Consider the following 13,212-nt stretch of genomic DNA (forward strand, 5'->3'; position numbering starts at 1 on the left):
GAGGGAGACAGGGAGAGAGAGAAAGGAGAGAGAGAGTGAGAAAGCGCGTGTACTGGGGCTTGTACTGGTGCTGGTTCCTTAGCATTCTACCACAACTCCACTTCTGGCTTTTTGGTGGTGCCCAGACTGACTTTGAACTGTGATCCTCAAATCTCAGCCTCCTGAGTAGCTAGGATGTGAACTATCAATGCCCAGCCTTTTGAGATTTTTTTTTTTGGCCACAAATATTATTCACCTCTTTGGATTTTGCCCCCATCTAGTGATGTCTGAATGGTCTTTAACAATGCAAATTTCACATTTTCACATGAGTCTTCAGTGACCTGGAAATGTTTGTGTTGCAGATCTTCTCCTTTATTCTGTTTGAATATGTCAATGTGGGTTGCTGATTTCTTTAGCACAATTGTGGGTAAGCATACAATATACTAGACCAACTCTGCAACTCAAGACTATCTTGTCTCTTAGGAACTCTGAGCTTTGTGGCTCCTGAGGGAAACCAGTAGGCTCATACTGCAGAGGCCCTTTAGAAGAACGTGCCAACTGCTCCGTAACTGAGCTGTCTCTCCTTTGATGGGGAGATTAACATTTTCCATAATCATATCATCCTGGTTGTTCTGGAGTCAGAGTTTACTCAGACTTGAATTTCCAGAGATGCCAAATGAAAGTTAATTGAAGAAGAAAAAACTGTTTCCTCTCATTTCCTCTCCATGCTATTCATCTCCAGAAGGGATGGGAAATGGATTCAAGGATTTGTTGCCAATAAGAGTGAAGATGTTTACCTCTTGCAATTCTGGATATAAAGCACCAGACGAAAGTCATTAGATGGTGGCGAGGAGGAAGACACTGGAAGAAGGGTATAGCTGTACATAAGTAATTCTAAACAGCAAAAACACTGAGCAGTGAGTCAACCTAAGGCACACACTTGAAGGATTGTCTCATGGTGGACATCTGGTCCTGGGAATGAGTATGGAGGGGCTAAGATGGGGGTTATAGTTAATGCAATTGTCAGGAGAAGTGAGTTGGTCTAGAAGTTTGATATGTGTCCATTTCTATCACAGAGAAGCCTCTGTTCACTTACTTGCTACAGGCCAGAGTTTGGTTAAAAATCTTTCTTTTCAGGCCAGGCTTGAAGGTTTGTACTTGTAATCCCAGCAGTTTGGGAGATGAACATGGTCTCAGGCCAGCCAAGGCAAAAAAATGTAGGAGTATGGATCAAGTGGCAGAAGGTCTGCCTAGCAGGTTTGTGGCTCTGTGTTGTTTCCAGTATCACAAAAAAGACTGGGTGGGGGGAACAAAGACGGGGGAATTGGGTGCGGTGGCTTGAGCCTATTATTTTAGGTAGAAATTGGGAGATTGCAGTTTGAGGGCAAACTGGGCATAAAATTTTGAAAGACTCCATCTGAACCAATGGCTGGGTGCAATGGTACATGCCTGTTTTCCCAGTTGTAGGGGAAGTACAATGACCATGTCATCCCTTGTGACATGGGGAAGTAAAAACCAGAAGCACAAGTGGGAGGACCAAAGCCCAGAATGGCTAGTACATACATAGACCCTACCTTGAAAATAAAATTGAAAAGGAGTTGGGGACATGGCTTAAGTGATGAGTTCCTGCCTATCTCTAAATTCAATCCCCAAAACCTTTAGCAAGAAGACCCTGTCTCAACAGGGTGTTGGTACGTGCCTGTGTTCCCAGCTATATGGAAGGCCATAGGTAATGAGATTGTGGTCTAGGCTGGTCTAAACAAAAACATAAGACCCTATTTAAAAAATTACCTAAATTTTAAATGATATGGAAATATGGCTCATTGGCAGAACTTTTAGCATAAAGCCCTGAGTTCAAACCCCAAATCTTTTCTGTCTCTAAAATTGTAGCTCAAGTTTTTCTTTTTTAAGCAAGAAGGGCAGGGGGTGATGCTCACATTGGCTCTGTAGCCTAAGCTGGCTTGGACCTCATAATCTTTGCTTCCTGAGTTCTGAGATTATGGGTGTGTACCCCTATGCCAGGTTTATCATCACTCTTGACTAGTTCCTTCCTACTGGATGCTAGTGCTAGTTTCTGTACAGTTGCTGTTGGAGAGTTTCAGTAGGCAGAGGACTGGTTCTCTGTGGGAAAGCTGAGATGTTCATAGAGCATAGGTCCTGTTAAGTGTTAATATCCTTGGTCAGAGATACTCAGTATGTGCTCATTGAGTGCTCTGTGGACAATTATTGAGCCAGTAAGAGAGAAATTGAACTGGGGATGAATACTTCCCACTCATTCTGTTGTGACTTGAATTTACCACATGGTAAATAGTGTGCTCAGTTAGGGGGACTACCAAGGTTAAGATAGGAGAGAAACTTGAGAACTAATTAGTAGCTGTTGTCAGGGTCCCTGGTATTTCCTGGAAGTGGTCTATTAGCACTCCTAAATTAACTATGTTTCAGGTGGCACAAACATGGCTCTGACCTCCTTTGTCCTTGAGATATACAGATTAAGTCTTCTTAAAGCCACTACCACATGAAAGCTAACCCTTTGCAAGTAACACCTTTGTGGTCTTGATCTCTTGTTTTTTTGTTTTTGGTTTTTTTCTATGGCCTTCATGGTGATTTTTGCAGTGCTTTCAGAAGGAATGTCACTGTGGCATGGAAGAAGTGTTTAACCCAAATGGTGAGGGTTTGCATTTTGAGTGTTGCATTATGCTGATTGGATTTCATAGTCAACTCAGAGTTTTCTATTGTATAGCATTTCCACTGCAAGGCTTTTGTAAGAGATACGCTAGTCCTTTTCTGTGGCATTGGAGGTTTTTTTTTACTTCTCTGTCTCCCTATCTTTCTGGCAGGAGTTGCCTGGAGACACTTATGAGGCTGATTTAAAGCTCTACATATTGTATTCAATGATTTTATTGCGGAGGCAAACAATACTCGTTTCTGCCTTACTCCCGAGCTGGTTGGGAGGGAGGATGGCCATGTGTGGAATGTTCTTTTCTGTGCCTTCTGCCAAGTGCACCTCCAGGAGTGTGTCTCCCTGACCAAGTGTGGTGAGTATGAACATAGGCTCCAAGACAGATTGAGATCATGTGCAGGAGCCCACGAGAGGATCTCAGCTGAGTTGAAGCAGCCCTGAACTCACTAAGCTGTATTTACCCATGCCATTGACAAAGTGCAGGGGCTGATCTTGGACTCTCAGGCTTCCCTTTTCTTGGCCACACTTTTTTTTTTTTTTTGCCTTCCTCTCATCCAGTGTAGGGCATCTGGACTATTTCTATAAATAGCTATTTTGAATAGTGCAGAAATGACCGAGGGTGTGCAAATATCTCTACCATATACTGCTTGTAATGTTGTGGGTAGATGTCCAGGAGTAGTATGGCTGCAATAGAAGGTCGTTCTATGTTTTTCTTTGTTGTTGTTGTTGAGGAATCTCCTAACTGCCATCCAGAGAGGTTATACTAGTTTACATTCCCACGGACAGGGTTCCTTTTCCTTACATCCCTGCCAGCATTTGTTGTTGTTCCAATTTTTGATGTTGGCCAAACTAATTAGGGTCAGATGGAATCTCGAAGTTGTTTGGATTTGCATTTCTTTTGTGGCCAGGGAGCCTTTCTTCATGTGTTTATTTGGCATTCTTACTTCTTCTGAGAAGTCTCTATTTAAACCCTTTCGCCAAACATTTTGTGAATCCTCCGGAGCCCTCCCTGTATCAAATACTTAGCAAGTCACATCCAGATTGTGTCAATCTGATTATGAGTGTCTTGTTTGCTTCCTCAAGAAAGTGTTACATAATGAATAAGCCAAAGCCTCCTCCTCCCCATAATGAGAATAAAGGAGGATCAAGGGCATGGCTGCTACTCTGCATAGGGAAAAGCTGGAGCTTATTAATATGGGTCACAGTGGAGCCTGTAAAGTGTTCTTATATTTAGTACCTATGAGAAGGTACCCTGATTCCCCTCTTCCAAGTGAAGGGCTGGACCATGAGTACTTTGTAGATAGGATTTTCCCAAAGATGAGGGCAAGTACTCTCCATTCTTTACATTGATAACTCAGGAATGGCATTTCTTGTCTCTCCACATGGCGTATTTTCTTCTGTTGACCCTGCCAGTGGGTCCCATTCAGCTTTTCTCAGTCTTTTCCATAGCCATGAAAGATGGGCCACACTACCTTGAGCTCAGCTGTAGAAATGAAGAAGGGATTTGATCATTGAGTTTGCTCATTTTCCTTCATGTAGACTCTGTGATACTCTTTCATAAAAAAGTATCTTTCCAGGGATTGTTAATTAGACAAATGGCACTGGCTTTGCTTTCAGCAGCCCCAGCAAATGCTGTTTGACTTGCTCTAGGAGAAATGACTGCTGTCCTTGAAGAAAAGAGGTCATAATGTCTCTTTAAACAGCACAAAACAAACCAAGGCAGCAAAGATGGAGGAAACCAAGTGTACCAAGCACCAGGAGTGATTTGAAGTAGTTGCACTTTTTTCATAATTTGCTTTATTAATATGAGCAGAAATGTTACTTTGAATGACTCCAGGGATTTCCATCCACAGTCTTTTTTTTTTTTTTTTCCTGTTACCAGGGCTTGAACTCAGGGTCAGGGCACTCAAATCTAGTGCTCTACCACTTGAACCACACCTTTACTTCCAGTTTTTTAAAATATACTTTTATTGTTATTAATAAGGTATTGTACACAAGAGTTACCATTTCACAATTTAGCTAATGAGTACAATTCTCTTTTGGACAGTGTCTCTCCTTTCTTTGCTTTTCCACAACTTGCAGCTTTTTGTTAGTTACTTGAAGATAAAAATCTTATGGACTTTTCTGCCCATGTGGGCTTTGAACCACTATCCTCAGATCTTAGCTCCTAACTCTTGTATGTGAATTGTGTGCCTAGGACTTAGGCTATTTGGGTTCTTCCAGCTGATAGTGAGTGCTTTCAGGTTTCTATGGAATTCAGACCTAAAGATAATGAAGTCTAAAGAGCTGAAAAATAAATGAAACATGAAGTAAGGCCACTGAATTCCTTAGTCTACTTTTTGAAATGCTGTAATCCACTGAGGTAAAAAGTTTCCTTAGACAGGTGAGGCCTCACTGTAGCTTGCTTCTGACACTCACTGTGGGATTTAGGCAAACTAAATGCACAGCAAGGGGAAGACCTTGTCATAACCCACACTCATCCTCAGGGTGTTTGGAATGACCAATATTTTGGGGGTAATGTGATGAAGCAAAGTTATTCCAATGACAAGCATGTTTTTCAAGCATAATGTTTAAAAGTTTAATTGAGAGTCGAGACATTTGGAATAGCAAAATTTGCGTCATGTTGTGTGTAAGCAGATTGTTGCCAGCTCTTTCCATAAAACCATTGGGTGTAATCTGAGATGAGCTTGCTGAAGGCATCATGTGAAGATTATGGAGCTCTCCTGGGGTAGTGGGGGGGGGGGGCGGGGACAGGTAGTAGCTTTAGATCTTAGGTATTCTGTGTATAAGTAGACTTCTAGCCAATTCTTCTCATAAAGCCATCGGGTATTATCTGAGATGAGCTCACTGAAGATGTCATTGTCTTCTGTTAAGATTATGGTGCTTTTGGTGTGTGTGGGAGAGGATTTAGTAGATTTGGATCCTGAGCACTCAAGAGATTGTATCTTAGCCTGCTCAAATTAATTTCCATTTGAACATGGATAGAATCCCATATGGCTCCTAATATCTCTAAAATTTGTAATCTTTTTCTGTGTAGAAGCAGCCTCTGTTTCATACCCACAGGTTCACAAATGGAATTTTGGCTTTTCTGAAGAATAATGCTAAAGGGCCTTTTGTTTTACTATCACATCTTTCGTCTCTCTCAGACTTATACATGTTTGTATTCCTGTATTCTTTCTCAATGATTGTGCATGGAAAAATTGCTTATCTAGTACCTCTCTAAATGCTTTGTAAGTATGAACTCAACTAATCCTCATAATAACACTATGAGATAACACATTTTATAAATAAAGAAGTCAAGTTACGGAAAGGCTATGTTGTCTGAAATATTCCTGTATTCATGACCTCGCTCTGAGTTCTTATGCTCTAAGTGCACACATAGGCAGACCTTTGCATTTGGTGGTAAAGGCTTTTAGGCTCTCCATATTTGGTTCTTATCTTCTTGGTTTGTGAAAAAACTACTTCACAGTTCTCTTAAGAGAGTAATTACTTATGATGTAATTACTTACAGCCAAGGAAGTGAAATTAATTATTGCCAAAGCATTTTCTAAAGCCTGGTATTCAACCTTAAATTTCTCTTCCCTTTTGGTGACAGCCAGAGTCAGATGGCAGAACCATCAGTATAAGTTTTCTGAATCCCTGAGTAGCCACACAGAATTATATGGAGCAATGATGCCCTGGTCACTTAGGCTAGAGTGAGAGGGAAATAAACATTATTGCATTCACACAATAAGGGGTTAATTCATCAGTACAGGGTTGCTTAGTAGTATATAATAATCTACTCACAGACAAGCCATTTTCTTCTCAAATATAATGGAACATGCTTAAAACCAAAACTAGATGATATAATGAGCCACATAAAGAATATCCCATAAGTACCCTCCCAGAGGAGAAATCCTATAGGCACATTTTCGGGCTCCTAGCAACACACACACACACACACACACACACACACACTTTTGTTCTCATGCTGGCACTTAAACTCAGGATCTTGTGCTCTTACTTAGCTTTTTTGCTCAAGGCTGGTACTTTCCCACTTGAGCCACATCTCTACTTCTGGCTTTTTTTTTGTCAGTCATGGGGCTTGAACTCTGGGCCTGGGTGCTGTCCTTGAGCTCTTGGGCTCAAGGCGAGCACTCTACCACTGGAGCCACAGTAACACTTCTACTTCTGGCTTTTTACTGTATAAAAGTCTCTCAGCTTGACTTTGAACCATAATCCTTAGATATCAGCCTCCTGGAGTAACTAGAATTAGAGGTGTGAGCTACAGGTACAATTGAAACTTTTTCTATGTCACCCCTTCCATTATTCTTCTCCATCTCTCCAAATTCCACTACAAACCTGAAAATTGTAAAAGAAGCAAACCCATTTTGGATCTTTAATCTTCAGGATTACACGATAATATTTATTGTTTGAAACCACTATATTATTTGCAATAGTTTGTTAGAGCAACAATGGAAACTAATAAATTTGCTAAAGACTTCCCTCTTTTCTTCAAGCTTTTAAAATTTATTTACCAAGTCTTCCAGAATTTCATTAGAAATATCAGTTTAGTATTAGGAGCCAAGTAAACACTTCTAATTAGGCAAATCCATACAAAGATGTCTCTAACTGCTAGTCTTTCTCTGAGACCTTCTCAGAATAAGTGAATTTTAAACTTGTATGCTTGAGCCCAATAAAAATCCTTAATTGGTGAAATTTCAGGCACAGTGCCAAGGTGTTCTGGAAGTGGTCAGAGTCATCTTAGAAATCTGGCAGAGAGGGGCTGGGAAGGTGGCTCAGTGGTAGAGCGCTTGCTTTGCATGCCTGAGGCCCTGGGTTCGATTCCTCAGCACCACATAAGAAAAAAGCCAGAAGTGGCACTGTAGCTCAAGTGGTAGAGTGCTAGCCTTGAGCTGAAGAGCTGAGGGACAGCGCCCAGGCCCAAAGTTCAGGCCCCATGACCGGACCCCCCCGCCCCCAAAAAAAGAAATCTGGCAGAGAGGAAAGCCTAGATGCCTGAAATCCTCAGGGTCCTCGTTTAGGTATACCCAGAGAGGTCTAGAGAAGATTCTTGCTTTTCTCTGCCCTTTAAGATGCCCTTATAAAATCTTCTGTGGTATCAAGGGCCTCTTTACCTCAGGGCCAGTTTCTACCCTATTTTCCTGACCTCCCCAGGGATGACTCATTGAATGAAATGGCCTCATCTCTCTTGTTTAACTGGGTAGTTCAAGTCCTCCTAAAGACTCAACTTCAGGAAAGTAATCTTTAACCTCAGTTAGACTCTACAAGATGTCTCTTTGATCAGTTCTTCAAGGTATTGTAGCAAGGGCATTGGGTTTAGATTTTGATTGATTCTGAGACTACTTACTGTGTACCAAATAAGAATAGTATTTAATAGAATTATTGTATAGACTAAAAGAAAAACTGAAAAATTGTGGAAGCTATGTTTCCTGAAATTAAAATACATCTGTACTCAGCCATGCAACTGATACATGCAACATGAGATTCAAAAGCACTGTGTTAAGTGCTAGGAATCAAAAGCCTATAGATTCTGTAGTCAATTTTTCTCATTCCAGAAAAGACAAAATTATAGAGACAGAAATCAAATAGTTTCCAGGGACAGCATGTAGGAGGAGTAGATTGAGGCAAGGGAATTTTTTGTGTCATAGATATGTTCCATCTTTTGATGTTTGGTAGTTAGATACTGTTTCTTTTGTCATGGATAACTGGGCTGGGTGACTTAAGCCTGTAATCCTAGTTACTTGGAAGTTGGAGATACAAGATCACAATATTTGAGATTGCCTGGGCAAAAAGAAGTGTGTGAGATTCTATTTCAACCAATGGCTGGGCACCATAATGTATGCCTGTCATCCCAGTGACAAAGGGAAGCACAAATAGGTTGCGATTGAGGCTAGCTAGGGCATAAAGTGAGAACTTATCTTTAAAATAACCAACACAGAATGGGGATGGGGTCATGGCTCAAGTGGTAGAGTACCTGCTTAGTAAACATGAGGTCCTGAATTCAAACCCCTCTACCCCATAAAGAAGTGGATAACTCCGTGTTTATACATCAATAAAACCAACTTTTCAAATGTAAGACATAAGAATGTCCTACATGTGGCATGTTAACTAGTATAGTTGACCCTACATACACAAGAGCGACACATCTACTCAATTACCCCTGGACTGAAAATATTGTGTGTGTGGGGGGAAGTTGCCTGTGTGCAGACTTTTATTCTTTGTCATTGTTCCTTAAGCAATATAGTATAACAACTATACACCTTAAATTAGCACTTAAATTAGATGTAAGTAATCTAAAGATGAATTATAGCATAGAGGAAGATGTGTAGAGATTAAATATAAATTTAGTATGAGGGACTTGAGTATTCCTAGGTTGTGGCATCTGTAGGGGTCCGGGAAGCAGTCCTCACAGGATGCAAAGGGACAGAAGTATTGTGTTCTTTGTGGTAAGACATAACCAACAGACTACTCAACCAAAAAGGAAGGTATTTCAAACATTTACCTTCTGTTCATCTAGCACGCTCACTGGCTTGCAGCTTAGAAAAAAATAAATGACAAGTGCACTGAGAGCTTCCCTTCTAAGTAGAAGTCCATCCATTGTGCAGCCTAAAAGAACAAGGAACGACACTCAGAAAAGTATGCGGCAGGACTGGGCTATCACATAACCCAGAAGCACAGAGATGGGGTGGGGTGGGGGGGCTGAGGATTTCTACCTTGCTCTCCAACCAGAGGGGAGCCCTACAAGTCTACAGGAAGTCATTAAGTCTGTAATAGAGGTTATTTGGTTTGGAGGGAAGTTCTAACTCTGGATTGTTTAATATTAGTCAGACTTCTGTGGTTAAGGATGGCCCAGTATGAGGTTAATTAAAACGCCTGTCAAATACACCTGAAGGTTAAGGGCGGCAGCTGGCAGTCACCATCAGCACTCAGAGGAGGCCAGCTCCGGGCGGATGCTCACCCGCCCACCAGCAGAGCCCCCAACACAGGTGCCTTGGTGCTCCCTTCTCATTGGCTATTGCCCGGTACCTCGGGCGCTCATTGGCCGGCTCGGACTCAGGCTTCTTTTATTAGCGACCCGCAGCGCAGGTCCACAGGCTGGTCCCGCTGATCACGGCGCTCGAGGTGAGTAGGGGTGGTCCCTCCTCCGCCCCATCAGGAACTGCCGGGAAATATTTGGGGGCAATGGGTTGGTGCGGAGCATGGGCAGAGTCACCTCCCCGCACCCCCAAAGTTAATCCTCATTAGGAGCTGGGGCTGGTAGGTCAAAGCTACCCCTTGTGAGTCTGAATGCTGTCTCCTGTCTTCTTTGGGGGGGGGGGGGAGGTGAGGGGACAGAAAGTATTTTTGAGGGGCTTCTGTTCTTTACCTAGCACCTTTAAAACAACTCCTGCGAGGTAGATGTTTCTTGCGTTTTATCAATGATGATATTGGGGTTTTGAGTTGAACCGAAAATCTATGTAACTTCAAATGAGCAGACACATTCTTCTTCCATCCATCTCCACCAAGGGGCAGCGTCTTCTCTTCTCTTCTCCTAATTGGATTGATCTCTCAGATTCTCCAGAGGAAAGGGTGTCTCAGCTGCCAAGCTTCTGAGCATCACACCTACCTTCATTACCTCCAGGTCCCCAGAAGACAGAGGCAACATCTAGTTAATTGTTTACCGCTAGTTAATAGCCCAGGTAAACTTCACCTTGGCTAAACTTAAACTGTTTGATTTGCAGAGTTTTAAAACTAAATCCCAGTTGATGTTTTCTTTTGGGGGGGGGGGGTCTGGTCGTGGGGCCTGAACTCTGGGCCTGGGCGCTGTCCCTCAGCTCTTCAGCTCAAGGCTAGCGCTCTACCACTTGAGCCACAGCGCCACTTCCGGCTTTTTTCTTTTTGCTTATGTGGTGCTGAGGAATCGAACCCAGGGCCTCAGGCATGCAAGGCAAGTGCTCTACCACTGAGCTACCTTCCCAGCCCAGTTGATGTTGTCTTAAGGTAGGAAGAAGAAAGACAAGAGTTGAACTTGTTAATTCAGTAAAAGTCTGTGCCTGTGGATTTTAAAGTGGAATTCTAGCTCCAGATCTTTCTGTAAAGTTATTGTCTGTAGATTACACATTTTATTACTAGAATTCATGTACACATTATTATGCATCATGATAGCACATATTATTACTATAATAATATGTAATGCACATAATTTAAATGTGTATAAGATAATCTACTATGTTAATTCTTCAGATAGGAATGTATCTTCAATCTCTTTTCTTGCCAGTTCCTTTATGTCCTGGAATAATATTTTTCTTTTTTTTATTTTCACCAATTTATTTTATTTGTTTTAAGTCATTTTTAGGTCAGTCTCAGGTAACTGAAGAGCCTTTCTTTAGCTTATATTGTCTAGATCCAAGGTATGCTGCAAATGAAGTCTGAAGTAAAATGGGAAATAACATTTTTCTAAAGACAGGCTTAGAAATCCTGATCCAGTAAGTTAAGATGTTTGCTTTATTTGGTAGCAGCGCTGATCCGTACCTGGCTGCTAGACCACCATTTACAGTAATAGCCAAGATAATAGGGTACAGACTACCCACAACTAGATCAATCAGTCCACCCCGTGTCATGGTACAGGTTTCACAACTCAAATCACCTGTACTCAAAGGTAAACGTACGAAACCTTTGTAAGCCACATTAGCTGTCAAAAATGGGATCACTGCCACTGGTAAGCCAGATGCCACTGGAGCCTATCTGCTTCTGGAAGTTGGTTAATTTTTCTGGTTATGATATCAAAAACTAAGTTTTCCTTGAGAGTATCATCTGGTTTATGATCCATCTTGAACCTCCCAGCAGCCGGCTCTGGGTTTCCTCCTGGGCCGCTCAGGTCTCACTGCCACCTTTGCTCCATTTGCCTGGCCGCAGCCATCTTTGGCTTGGAATAATATTTTTCATGGGCAATATTTTCATCTGTATTTCCTCTCCATTTTCAACCTCATACCCACCCCCTTTCTAGAAAAGGAAACCAAGATTCTCTGGGAATTCTTTCCAAGCTAGTCCTCCTTTGTAGCTGTCTGTTCTGTCTTCAAACAGTATTCACATTTTCAAGACTTTTTTGATACTGCTTTGGGTTCCCTAGATAAAATTAAATTGATTTAACTGAGAGAAGAAAACAGTTGATCAGGGCATGCACCTTGACTATCCTTTGTCATGGGGCTGCTAATGTACCTAACTGTTTCTTGGTATGCCTTATGGCTAACGCTTGGTCCTCCAAGGAAATGCAGGAGTAGAATGATTCCCTTTGAGGAACATTTCTTGCCTACCTTTCGGGAATGCTTTAAAAAGATAATGCAGGGGCTGTGAAGGTGGCTCAGTGGTAGAGTGCTTGCCTTGCATGCAGGAGGCCCTGGGTTTGATTCCTCAGCACCACATAAGCAGAAAAAGCCAGAAGTGGCACTGTGGCTCAAGTGGTAGAGAGCTAGCCTTGAGCTGCAGAGCTGAGGGACAGCACCCAGGCCCAGAGTTCAGGCCCCATGACCAGAAAAAAAAAAAAAGATAATGAAAACATCTTGTCTACTTCTACATATGGGTTCAAACAAGTGTGACCCATTAGTCATTTTGTAGCCTTTAAACTTACCAAGCTAGAATTGACAAGCTAGTATTTACAGGCTAGAGGGATTCCCCAAAGGTGGAAGAGAAGGTAGAAGGTTGAGGAAGGAAAGAAAAACCAAGGTCCAGTACTGAGGGTCTGAAAAGGAGCTGAAGATAGTTGAATGAAGGAACAAAAATTGATTCCTCATAAGCGCTAAATTATAGAATGTTATGAAAATATGGATGATAACATTTTCTCCCCAGGCTATGGCCCCCCAATGTTCAGAAAAGGAGAAAGATACATGTTTTTAAGGACCTGGTGTTAAAGACCTGTTCTCACCTTCTCCACATGTTCATGGGCATGGATAGCTTAGTTACTAAAATTTTCAGTTTTCTCATTGATAAAATTAATATAATTTCTCTCCACACCTCTAAGGTTTTTAAGAGAATTAAATGGGATAATACTAGTGCATGATAATTTTAGCTTAGACATTTTGACAAATGGGTGCTAAGAATGGATGAAATCTAGCCATCAATAGAATGTGGAACTACTTTTTTCCTTATCTCCATATTCTCGGAACTTATAGTTATATGACTTTCAATCTGTTACAAGCCTGATAAATATTTGTTCAACTAAATTCCAAAGGCATCAGAATGGTTGAGTTCTAAAACAGAAAACTAGCATTCCACTGGCAAATTCATTATCAGACTATTGTTTATGACCATATAGTTGAGAATAATTGAGGCATGCTTGGTACTTTATTCCTCTGTCACGTCAGGTGAGTCTCTTTGGGGCTTCCTCCTGTCTTTTAAGGAGCCCTTAGATGTTATGCAGCATGTATTAAGAAAAAGGATGTGCATTATTTACCATATCTAAGATATGGAACCAACCCAGGTGCCCCTCAGTAGATGAATGGATCAAGAAAATGTAGTATATATGTATACAATGGAATTATATGCTTTCATCAGAAAGAATGCACTACTTCATT

At 41.6% G+C, this 13,212-nt stretch overlaps 1 protein-coding gene across 1 annotated transcript in view; it reads left to right on the forward strand.

Moving 5' to 3' along the window:
* Nucleotides 1-8,202, forward strand: part of Saal1 (serum amyloid A like 1) — a 31,293-nt gene extending 23,091 nt beyond the window's left edge. The window contains exon 13 of the transcript XR_006149221.1: nucleotides 8,190-8,202. The gene's annotated coding sequence lies outside the window, so the exon portion shown is untranslated. The remainder of the gene's footprint in view (nucleotides 1-8,189) is intronic.
* Nucleotides 8,203-13,212: the final 5,010 nt, after the last annotated feature.

Source organism: Dipodomys spectabilis, unplaced genomic scaffold, assembly GCF_019054845.1.
Source record: "Dipodomys spectabilis isolate Male_0828 unplaced genomic scaffold, ASM1905484v1 ptg000145l, whole genome shotgun sequence".
In the NCBI taxonomy this organism is placed as follows: domain Eukaryota; kingdom Metazoa; phylum Chordata; class Mammalia; order Rodentia; family Heteromyidae; genus Dipodomys; species Dipodomys spectabilis.